We start from the raw sequence: 11,547 nt of genomic DNA on the forward strand, positions 1-11,547 counted from the left end.
ACAGTTCCTGCCCTTAAAATAAATAAAGACTAGCATTTGAAAATTATGCTAATTAACCCATTGGTATATTTAAAGTAGTTTCTCAAGTAAATACTACCTTTCAGAAATTAGTCCTTTAGGGAAGTTTAATGTAAAAGTACTTTCAGACAGGTAAAGTAACAAACTCAACAAGAGTCTAGAAAAAATGTGGCACAAGGGAATCTGAAAAGGAGAGGAGCTGGGAAGGCAAGGCAAGGCAAGGCAAGGGAAGAGGTGTTCATTAGCTGTTGAGTATTTCTCTTAGAAACTCAGCAGGAGAGTTTCAGGTCATTCTGATAAACTACAAGAACACTGGCAAAGGTGCTACCTGTTTCCTCATACCTCAAACACCCTACTTTGGAGCTTAACATTATTACGTATCTAAAAACCACATTCCTGCTAAATTGTGTTTCACTATTAGTGAAATATCTGTTCAATGTTTTTTTTTCCTCCTCTGAGAAACCACTGTTATCTGAAATTGATTGGTCAGTTGGGCTTGAGGGAACCTACAAGGTGCTAAAAGTTCCCTCAAGTATAGCACATATTTCTAAGGACAGTTCTTACCCATTCACTTAATGCTGATATTGAGAGAAAAAACGAATTAATAGAAAGACTAACTGCACTAGCAAGTAGAGCTGAGACTAAAGCAGTGGGAGGTAACAATAGTACACACGACAGGTTGAGTACCAAACAGGTACAACACAATCAGTGATAGTTCAAGTTGTCCATCTCTCTCTCTCATATTTACATCAACTGTACACTAAACAGATCACAGAGCTAGGTGAAATTAATTCCTTCTTCAAAATGTGCTTTGCCAAAACTCATCTATTCTTGAAATGATCTATAGGCAATAAAAGCTGTTTGATTTTCTACCATGCACATATGCTTTTTTGTGAATTTGTATTTTTAATATAAAATCCAAGTATATCATGTGAACATATACACTTGCAATTTTATTTTTAAAATTAGTTTTTCCCCATCCTATCATTGACTTTTATACTGAACCCAGCAGAATGGATGATCCTAGAATTCCTCCACAGTTTATTTAATTGTAATACTTTTTATTTTTTGCTCTTACTGTGACTTTCTCAAACTTGAAAAGTTCGGAAAAGTGCCAGTTATAAAATTAAACCACAATATAAAAAACTTGTTATATACTTCCAAACCTGGGAGAGTTTTGAAAAGGCATAGGAAAGCAAAAAGAGAAATTTACAAAACTCTTAATATTTCTATGTGAGAGAAAATGTGGACATTATTCACCTTCATTGCACTTACTGCAAAATATGGAAGTCACAGGGAAAACAGGTTTTCTGAAAAAAATATGTTCTTCCCCAAAATGTACAGTTAAACAAAAGGCTTATCCAAGTTAAACCAAGGGGGGGGGGGGGGGGGGGGGGGGGGGAATGAAAACAAGGGGGAAAAATTGCTTAATCAGTTGTTCATGGTGCATAGACACAAACACATATGCCAGTGAAGGGGGAGAGCAGGATAAAGATTGAGTGAAGCTGAGATTGCTGCTTCAGAAGGCTTTACCAACTTAGGCTGGTTTGAGGTGTATGTGAGTGACAGCTTTACAGGGCAACTTTGGCTAGCAATCCTTACCCGTCTTCCTTCCCTTTCCCTTTACTACTGCTTTCCTTGGCCCTCTGCAAGCCTGCTTAATTCACTAAAATCACAGAAAATTACTCAACCACAAAGAAAAAAAAGTTGCTTTTTTTTTTCCCTCTGATTTTAATGAGTTAGATTTGTTCAATGAAGGGGAGGAAGCAAGGCTGTGTAACCAGAAGAAGGAAAGGGAGAAATGATGAGGAGTTAAGTGCTGGGATGGGGAAAGGAAGGTTGCTAGACTTCTCTCTCTAGCAACAAGATGTTATAGCAGCTCTGCGTCCTGTGGATGGTAGGCTCAAGGTGGATAAGGTGATGTGACTTAAGCTGATGTAAGAGCTTCCCATCACGGAGAGGAGATAAGCTTTCCCTGCTTGCATGATTCCCTCCTCTCCTTTCTCCTGTTTTGCTGTTGGCACTCACTGGACTTGTACAGAATTGGTTCATATTGCTAAAATGGCAAAAAATTAATCCAGACTAAAAATACGTGCCTTGGAGCTAGGTAAGGAAAGCTGGGGACTGCATGGTCAGGATCATGTTCAGGGAAGACAAAGGACTGGGAAAGAGGAGGGGAATCCTTTACTTGCAGTAGTGGTAAGGTGGCAGATCAGCTCAATCATAACATGTAACATCACCCTCAAAGTGACAAATTAATTCTGAATAAATAGAGACAACAATAGATTCTTAGTTGAACAGCTCTGAGCATGTGACCATTGCATTGTGCTTTAATATATATATTCTCTTACATATTTTTTGTAAAACCATGTTATTCATATAGCATGAACAGTGAACTGTTCTTCAGTTTCAAAATGCAAACCAGGACACTTTCATGAAAAACCTTTTTAGACTTATAACAGATATATACAAGGAATTTAAAAATAATTTAAATATGTATTGATGCTACTCTCAGCAGTTTGTAACTGAGCAAGTAAAGGACAGTTTATGCATATTTCCTAAAACGCAGGATTTTTTTCCCCCAGCATTTTAGTCTTTTAAATGAGTTTATCATGAAGCACAGGATAAATGTCATTAGCATTCACTTTCAACAAAGAAGTGACTTAGTTGTTGTCTACATTCATTTAATTTATCAGTCCAAGCAGAGACTGCACCACACTGATTCCTAGTAGACACAGAGCAATTTCTACATACTAAGGAAGTGTTTTGCCCTGAAGAAATCATGTGTGGCTATTTAAAAAAAAAAAAAAAAAAAAAAATTGATGTTGATCTTTAGAGCATCAATCTTCATACAGAAAAGGAAAAAAGGAAAACTCCTTCTGAGGTGACAGATTAACTACTTGCTGTGAAGAACGCTCCTTTACAGTCTCCTAACTCCAGGTAGAGAATGGGGAAGGGTGAGTGTCCATAGGCTCTGAGAACTATCCTGAAACAGGAACTAATTATCCCACAGATCTAAAATAAAACAAAATAATTTAAAAACAGTATCTGGGATAAAGACAGGATTCTACTACATTATGTTACAGCAACAATCCTTTGGAACAACATCTGTGAGTTCTTATATATTTGTTCTACATTACAGCTTATTTTTTAGATCATGTGGAATGCTTTTTTGCAGGGTTCTCAGAAAACACAGAGTAAAGAACAAGCAGTAGAAAAAAGTATTAGGTGCACCTCTAATGAAATCTATCAATATCACCATAGCGTTCTTAAAAATATCATTTTCACTGCTAATTTCTTTACTCTGTATGAGCTAGATGTCAGACATTCTGGGGCAGCTAAAGACAGAGAGAGGAGCTTTGGGGTAGTTCAAAATACGCAAGTAAAATTTTACTTTTGCTTTCAATGGGAATTAGGTGTTTTATTTCTACTGCATTTTTAGCAGGCTAGATTTTTTAAAAATTGGTCATAACAGTATACAAGCAAAATGGATGAGTTTCTTAAGTACACCACAGAAAAGACTAGCCAAGGCATGCACATTTTTTTCTTCCAGTTCAGCTGACCATGAAGATTCTGAGGAAATAACTTTTAAAATAAATGAATCAGGAAATCCAAAATCAATTTAAAAGGTGTGGCTATTATTTTACCATAGCCATGTGTTTTTTAGTTTAGCCATGGTTAATTCTATTTAGGTGAGGTTTTTAAATACATACATACATGCATACATACATACATATATACATACAGAGAGTGAGGCATAACAACACCAGTAATAGAGCGTAACTAATTTCTAATGTAGGGACTTTTGTATGTTTGCCTCAAATTTATGAGATGTACACATAGACGATTACAATGTATTAGAGATTACATCTCTCCATTGTCCGTAAGTGATATATTAACAGTACACTCCATTTTCATTCACAGTCTCCTTGGAACATCTCAAAGGTTACTGTAGGATCATGCAATATTAAAGTTTTCCTTCTACCCATGAATCAAAGCCAGACTATGCATATTTTGTTTTTCAGGTCCATCCCACAGTCAGATGATAATATATTTATGAAATGTAAGACCTATTTTTAGCTGGATATTTCATGTTTAGGTATTATAGAGAACAAAGCACACTTAAGGTAGAGGGCAATATTCAAACCTTTGAATCCCAAGTCAGAATTTTCCCACAACTTTTCCTTCTTGCTAAGTAGACTAATTCACAGGCTTGTCTCACATGCTAGACTAGGCTAGAAATTTTCAACTAGATTTTAATTTTTCTTCAAAAGTATGACTTAGTATCAAATTCAGTTACACTTTTGGTGGAAAAAGTAAAATGATTTGTGTTAAAAACTTACTTACTGCCATGATGACTATGTTTTAATTCATATTACAGTCAATGTTTGGACTTTACCACTGCTTTCAATGAGATATAACACAAGGCTTAACAATGATATATCTTTCTTTTATATGAAACAGGAGTTACCGCAGTCTTGAGATATACTTCAGGGCAAGTTTTCAAGTAATGTCATGTGGCTGTAATGCTATCTGCGGACTGTTAAAGGGTTTATATTTTAAAGTATTTTTTAACATGCAGTGAGTGCTTTGCTTTATACAGACTATCCTAGCCAAGAGTTATTTTGTTTAATTCTCTCAAGGGAGTTACTTCTTGTTGAGAACAAGACGAGTCGTACCTGGTGGTGCTAGATTTTATATCTGGTAAAAATAAATAGTTTACTTCTTCTAGTCACCTTATCAAATTACATAGAACTTTTCTTAAGTCAGCAATGTTCACCCTGAGCAGATCAGGGAGGAAAATTAGAAACTGATCTATAATGTAGCTGCCCCTCTTCAAGAGCAAAATTGGAAATATATCTTCTAGTATGTAGATGCCCCCTCTAGATTCTTGCTTTCTTTTGATTATACTTTCAAAAGATATATCCTTTCTGGAAACTAAAAAGGAAGGAGTTAAATGGAAGCTGAGAGGAGCTTATATGAAAGCAAGAGATGACTCTATTGTAGTGGAATTAATCAAACATGGTGATAAGATAGACATATCTAATTTCAGAAGCTACAGAAAGAATATCTTATCACAGTTGTTTCAGTGACCTCACTTTCTAACTTTCAGAGGAAATGCCTTCAGTATGCAACCTTACACTGAGGAAAAAGAGCCAAAATAAGTAGACAGAACAATATTATTGAGTTTGCCAATGGATTTTTTAACAGAACTTCTTTTTACAGTCTCTGCCTCTTATAAAAAAAAATTCAAATCAGCAGTTAGAGGACTACTTTTATTGCAAAAAAGTTGTATGGACCTACATAAATCATGTATGGCTATGAGTCTCAGATCAGAAACCTGTTCATAAGAGAAATGGCAGCATCATGTCCAAACTCCTATGTTGTACACAAGAATGCAAACATACAATTGTGCATGCTTGTATAAATAAAAATGGCATCATAACCCTTTTTATATGCAATATTCAGGGAAATAAGTTTTGACAAGAATAGAATCACAGTAGGATGTTTTATCTTGAAGTCCCTTAGTAGTCTCAACTAACCATATGGTCAACCTCCAAAGCAGTACAGTGATTCAGCTGAACTCTACTTTTCAGATGGACCTCAACAGAGAAAGAAAGGGAGAAAGAGAAAGAAAAAAGAGCTCAGTTGTTGTAGGAACAACAACGTGTTGTTGTGACAGTGGGATTTAATGTGACAGTGAGATTTAATCACTATTTATATTACAATTTTGACTTCTATATAATTAGGGAAAAAAAAGGTGAAGGTAGTGATTTACAAATAGACTCTCTGAACAGACTTTAGAATAATACTTCCTGAGATACTGAGGAAACAATAGAAAAAATAGAATGGTTTTATCAGCTGCTGCTGTAACCTAGGACTAGGTTTCAGTGTAGAGATCTGATATTCTGATAAAATATTTGCTAAAATCCATATTCTTTTCTTGCGTTATTGCAAATACAAAGGAACAACGTGTGGCCAATAGCTGTATTTCATGACTTACATTTGGTGACTTTTTTCTTTAGGGGGTGACATTGATGCAGGTATATGCTTTGGTTCAATCCTTCCTGACTTCTTCAAAGATTATATGCAATTCCTTTTCTGTGAAAATAACAAAAATAGCATTAGGAGTATTTTCTTTTCTCAAATGTCTGCTAACTTAACTTTGTGTTCCTACTTTTCCACTGGAAATGCCTTTCTGCTCCTGTTTATGGCAGTTCTTATTCATTACAATTTTATTCACTGTCTTCTGGCCTTTGTCTTGGCTTTCTCCATCAGTAATTATTTCAGTGGACATGACATAGCTTCTGACCAAGCCTAGCCATGCTGCTTGATGAATCCTGTGGTAATTCCTGTTAATACCAGGTATCTTACTACTGAAAGAGTTGTAATTGCACTTTTTATTTGGTCTGAAAGAAGAGTACTTAGCACTTCATACTCCCTTTAAAGAGTCTTTAATTTATTTTCTAGATCTCCAGATCAAAGACTGCATGATGCAAGTTTTCATACACTGCCAGGATAAAAATATTTAGATAGGTACCTGTTAAGAACCTTCAAAAGAAACTAATTGCTAGAAACTTAACTCGCACTGACTTGCAACACTAGTGAGGCTTCCACACAGATGCTATCAGCACTGTGAAGCACCTCTAAATAATTTTGATAAACCTGGCCTTGGAAAAACGTTTTTCTGCAATATTGTTTTGCTTTTAACATTGAACAAAATTTGGTAGGTATTTTTTCATGTATAAAAGTAATATAGACCAAATGGGAATTAGTATACAATGTCACCAGTCCAAACACCTATAGCTACAGTAGATGATTCTTTAATATTGACAGGCATAAATTAATACAGATTATGAACTGATTAAAAAATGGGTAACTACTATACCAAAGCTGTTAAACACAGCACTCTACCCTTTTGCTTAAATAGTTTAGAATGTATGAGACAACCAAAATATCATCAGAGTTGAGATGTCAAACATATAGTAATGCCTCTCAAAGAAAAGAAATATAATTACAGTTTTATTGATAAAGATTTCTCTTTAAACATTTGGAACTAAAAATAGAAAATTTCCTACTGTAAGTGCCTGAAGTGTATATGACAGCAATCCTACTGTTCAGCTTAATGAGCCTGTCAGTCCAGAATATTAAGCAGTTTGATTTAAGCATCTTAAATATGATGTAGATCTAAAATGTTAATAGGAAGCAAGAGTTTGGAAAATGTAATAAGGGACACTTTTCCTATATAAAAAAATCTTCTATCTATCATCTGCTATTTGCCTAGATTATGAAATGTGATTATTAATTATTATAGCTTTGATTTCTAGGGACTAAAAGAATTCAAATCAAAAAATTTCCACTGTATTTTAAGATGTTTCAAGATGTCCTTATAAGAATCCAGAGGTTCTTCACATTTACTTGATGTCATTCAGCCCTCATTTAATTTTTTTTTCTCATCTTGACACTCTTTTAAGGAATACTTTCCTCGATTGTTTGATCCACCATTGTGATTTGACTTAGCAGTCTTCTGATTAAGTCACTGCTTACAAATCCAGGATTTAACAGTTCAGATGCCCTAACCTCCCTGTGCTACTCTTGCACCTATAATCTTATTTATGGCAGAAGAGACATCTCTACATGTATCAGATATCCAGCTCCAGAGTCATTGCTCCCTTCTTTTTGTCATGTTGGTATTAGAGAAGGCTGTATCAGTTTTTCTACATATTACTTGTCAAAGACATGACGTAAGCAACTGTAAACTTGTATGCAGGGACCAAAAAAGCACTTTTCTGCAAATATGCTGATCACTGATAGGTTCAGGCATCTACAAGATTTTAGAAATATAATCCTTGATATTTTTATGTTAAGTAGTTTAAGGGTAGACACTGTGAATTGTTGATGGCTAAAAAGCAAGCTCCTTCTTGACTCGGAAGATGTTGTACATTTCATTTGAGCAATGTAGATTTATGGCCATTTGAAAATTAACAGATTCCAACTTGTTCTAACTGAGCATATGTTGAATCACTAACCAACTTCCAGGTCATGTGACAGGAAAATTAAATAGATTTACGGGGGAAAAAAAGAAGGGAAAAAAAAATTTGTGTGCAGAATTCTGTGTCAGGACTACCAGGATTAAATGATCAGCATTACACTATGTCCCTGCAAAACCACTAAAGAACAGTGGTGGATGACAATAAAGTACACCAGAATTTAAGCCAATTTTCTTCAAAATGTAGATCACTTGAAAGGATCTCTACGACTTCCAGAGGAAAAATTTCCGAGGTGGCCTGCTGCATTATCTCAATGATTTGAATCAGCCGTACTATTTCTTCCAAAGGGTACTGGAAAAGACTTCTAGTGTCTTTTTGTTATGTAAGGATTCAAGTCCTGTAAACACTCATGGGAATTTTTCAAGTAAATTCCATGCAAATTTAGATGAGAATTCCTCTTTCCTTATATTCTTCAGAATGGACTGTTGTTTCTTTTTAAATATCAACAAAATAATAAATCCAGCGCACATCTTCACTGTCTGATGCCACCTACTCATCTATAGGCATTGCTACAGTATTTTGAATTTCATACCTAGGGGTATTTACCCTTTTTCACTTAAAAATTATCTTGCGGCTTTACTCCATATATTGGCTCATTTACTTTAAATCTGACATTTTAATAGACATGCCACTTACAGATTAAAGAGCTAGTATATATTATTTTTTTCTTGGTAAATGATAAAAGGTTAATTTTTTATGTAACTTTTTGCCAGAATCATGGAAGACACATTTCCTTTAGAAAATCTTTCAGCAGGTAATGTGGCAGTGGGATTTAATTACTATTTATATTACAGAAGTCCATAGATACACAGTCCTGGTTACAGGATCTCATTGTGGTAGATCCTGTTGAAACACAATTCTTTCTTTGTGCTCAAGATAAGTACCTTCTGGGCCATGGCAGTGCAAAATACCCTATTCTTCTCAAGGTTGTCCTAGAAGGCTGAACTATTGCTGATTGTCTGGGTAAGATAAGCTTACAATGTGTTTCTCTTGTCTACAAAAAGCTGACTCTAAAATAATTTAAGCTGGGAATCAAGTAATAACTTTTGGTCATCATCAGCATGGGCAAGATTTGAACTGATGACTTAGATTGAAACATGCTAAATTCCACCATCAGCCACAATATTGCAAGCTGTACAATGAAAAGAAAAAAAAAAAAGGAGATTTTCTGGTTGTTGTGTGGGTAGTGTGCTTTAAATGTGAAAGAGTCTTCCTAGTTGTGGCAGTAAGCAGCTTTGAGATATTTGCTATTTTGCGTTTGAGTTCAGAGACAGACATTAAAATGAGTCATTGGCTTCTGTTTCTCTGTTCTTAGCTGGCCCCTTTGCTTGTACAGTTTTATTGGCTTTAAAGGGACCGTGTACTGGCACAGCTGCTCCCAGTATAATAGGATATGCAGCATAGAGGAAAACATTCTGTCCTGGTTTCGGCTGGGATAGAGTTAATTTTCTTTTTAGTAGCTGATACAGTGCTGTGTTTTGGATTTAGTGTGAGAATACTGTTGATAACACGCTGATGTTTTAGTTGTTGCTAAGTAGCGCTTATCCTAAGTTAAGGATTTTTCAGTTTCCCATGCTTTGCCAGCAAGCAGGTGTGCAAGAAGCTGGGAGGGAGCAGAGCCGGGGCAGCTGACCTGAACTAGCCAAAGGGGTATTCCATACCATGGAACGTCATGCCCAGTATATAAACAGGGGGGAGTTGGCCGGGAGGGGTGGATCGCTGCTTGGGCATTGGTCAGTGGATGTTGAGCAATCGCATTGTGCATCACTTGTCTTTTCTTGGGTTTTATTTCTCTCTCTTTTTTTTTTGTTATATCCCTTTTCATTACTATTATTATTATATTTTTGTTATTATTATTGTTAGTAGTATATTTTATTTTGCTTTAGTTATTAAACTGTTCTTATCTCAGCCCATGACTTTTACTTTTTTTCCCCGATCCTCCTCCCCATCCCACTGGGAGGGAGGAGGGGTGAGCAGCTGCATGTTGCTTAGTTGCTGGCTGGGGTTAAACTATGACACATTCCCACATATTTTCCTGGTAAAAGTCTGGTGATTTTGTATACAATTTAAGCAATTAAATCCTGTAATAGCTTTACCTGCAAAATATTCAAAATATAATACCTCTAGTGATTATACAGGATACTTGGTGTTTACAGTTGGACTTATTTATTTGTCATTTTGATTAAATGCATAATTTTAAGGAGAAGTCTTGTACTGAAGTTTCAGGTTTTTCCTCTTTTTTGTTTCTTTTCAATTTACTCTCGAAATTTATGTTTGTCTTGACCACTCTTTTAGTCTGCCATGCATAGTAGAGGTATTAGCCCAAATTCTGCTGTGGGAACTCTCTGTGCTTCAGCTGCCTTTAATAGGATCACATTTTTAAAAAATAAGTCATATACTGATATAAAAATTTAGATAGAAAACTAAATTATATCAGCAGTGAAAAATCATATGACTGAAACATCAATTCTAATTTAAAAGCATTTCTTGAGACAATGCAAAATGTAATTCTGTTGCTGAAGTGAGGCAAGGGTGTTCTGGGACAAAACTAATATAGAAGTCTGACAAATATTGTTAATAATCCACTGATATGTGTAACTGATGAGAACAGTGTTGACAGCACCATATTGCAAAAAAGAATCATAGCCTGATGGGAACATTACAACCCACTGGTAGAAACATGCAAGAGCCTCTAATGCTGTTAGAGTTGCCACCATAGTGATGGACCAGATTCTCCGGAGCTGACATCTTCATAAATCAGAAGCTCTGTGGTACCACAACAGGTCCTTCATTTGACTAATATATGATTACAATTGAGGACTGTAGTACAGCAGAAATCATGCTAAGCAATAACCTATCCGTGCCGTTGATGCTTTGGAGGCCAGAGATAACAAAGGGAACTCAGTAAGTCTGGCTTCTTCTTCTATAAAACAGTAACTATAAAATCCGGCTAAATTCAAAAGCCATTTAAGATCGAAAAACAATACTGTATGTTTCTATTAGAATTGTCAAGTGAATTGACTTGGTAATGACATAATAAATCTTGTTTCCTACATTATTAAATTAAACACTTCCTATTGTAAAGAATATTTGCCCACCTACAAATGGATATCTACATAACGGACATTTGCATATGGATCTCCTTGTATGAATTTCTGCCCCATTAACAACTTATGTACATACATAGTTACATATTTCCATTTTAAAAGCTGTAATTAAAGTGTAAATATTGTTGGCTAACGTAGTTGGCTGTCAATATGCACTTGTTATGGAAAATGTGACATATGTCATTTAATAAAAGAGCATAACATGTTATTTATAATATAATTATGTAGGAATATGGTGTTCAGCTTAAGACTTATTTGTGTATCGTTGTGTACAGTTATAAATGCTGTGTTGGTGTATAGCTTGATTTTCTGATCCTTGGAAGTCAGGGTGCAGTAGCTACCCTTATTTTCATATGTATCCGTCTGATCGC

Source organism: Gymnogyps californianus, chromosome 1, assembly GCF_018139145.2.
Source record: "Gymnogyps californianus isolate 813 chromosome 1, ASM1813914v2, whole genome shotgun sequence".
Classification (NCBI taxonomy): Eukaryota; Metazoa; Chordata; class Aves; order Accipitriformes; family Cathartidae; genus Gymnogyps; species Gymnogyps californianus.